The sequence below is a fragment of the Nannospalax galili genome, unplaced genomic scaffold, assembly GCF_000622305.1.
Source record: "Nannospalax galili isolate Female #2095 unplaced genomic scaffold, S.galili_v1.0 scaffold4671, whole genome shotgun sequence".
NCBI lineage: Eukaryota > Metazoa > Chordata > Mammalia > Rodentia > Spalacidae > Nannospalax > Nannospalax galili.
This window is the reverse complement of record NW_008329050.1, coordinates 10,092-10,757: the sequence shown is the minus strand read 5'-3', so window position 1 is coordinate 10,757 and position 666 is coordinate 10,092.

The following is a 666-nucleotide window of genomic DNA, read 5'->3' as shown; positions in this document are numbered from 1 at the left end:
GATTTGTATAATCCAGCATAGTTATATTGTCTCTCTCCCATCATGGTAAACAAACACTGACTCATGATATACATTTAATTTTCTATCAAGAACAAATCTGGCACCCTCTTTTGTACTACAGTTCATTTCTCTTTATAGTCCCCCAAATACATATTAATCTCCATTTTGACATTCACTTATGTACTGTGTATATCCAAGTTAATGCTGCATAAGTCTCCATGAATACCATGAAATTCCAACCCAAAACTTCTGTTTAAATATTAAATATGCACTTAAATATGAGTAACTATAAAGATCTAAAGGTTCTTGAATGATGAGATTGGTTGGCTGGTTTGGTTGGCTGGTTGGTTGGTTGGTGGTGTGAGACAGGGCCTTGCCATGTAGCTCAGGCTTGCCTGGTACTTACTACCAGACTGGTCTTGAACTCGTAGCAATTCCCAGTGCTAGTACAGGTGTACCACCTGACTTGGCTTTTAGAATTTTGTTAAATCTAATTTTTAAGGATCACATAGTAAATTGGAAGCATCAGATAAGAAATAAAAGAATTCAAGACATGTTGAATTTTGAGTAATGGTGCTTTGGAAATGCAGGATTTGATGGTCAGGGTAAGTTCATGAATGGAAACAGATAGCTTGCTTTCCTTCCTTTTGAGTGTATGTGTCCCTA